This window comes from Sinocyclocheilus rhinocerous, unplaced genomic scaffold (assembly GCF_001515625.1).
Source record: "Sinocyclocheilus rhinocerous isolate Xijiao unplaced genomic scaffold, SAMN03320098_v1.1 scaffold4111, whole genome shotgun sequence".
Lineage (NCBI taxonomy): Eukaryota > Metazoa > Chordata > Actinopteri > Cypriniformes > Cyprinidae > Sinocyclocheilus > Sinocyclocheilus rhinocerous.
Window position 1 is genome coordinate 12,768 of NW_015662051.1, and position 427 is coordinate 13,194.

The 427-nt window shown below is 38.6% G+C and overlaps 1 protein-coding gene across 1 annotated transcript in view; it reads right to left on the reverse strand.

The window, feature by feature from the left end:
• Positions 1 to 427, reverse strand: part of LOC107727395 (high affinity cAMP-specific and IBMX-insensitive 3',5'-cyclic phosphodiesterase 8B-like) — a 22,252-nt gene that overhangs the window by 784 nt on the left and 21,041 nt on the right. The gene's annotated exons all lie outside the window — the stretch shown is intronic.

Here is a 427-nt window from a genome sequence, read left to right on the forward strand (position 1 = left end):
TAGGGAAATAAATAGAATAAAAATAAATTATAATAATAATGATTTTCCTGTAGCAACTGCTGGACAGAGAAATGTAACATTATGTACATGAGTAACAGTATTACAGTTCTGGCCTGTGAGAGTGTGTCTGTGGCTGTGTGTTTCTGGATTGTGTTTGTTCCTCAGGTCATGGCACGATGCTACATATTTTGCAGCAATATTTGCACATTTGGCTTTTTCACCGAGAATGAAACAAAGTTTTTCGGTTGGGCTACAAATGATAAATTGGGGAAATATTTTGTTTATTTTGGGATAGTAGTGATTCTCTGATGGTTAGGTATTTGGGGCATTCTCTCTCTCTCTCTCTCTCTCATACACACAGACACAGACACAGACACACACGCTCTCTCTCTCTCTCATACACACACACACACTCTCTCTCTCTCTC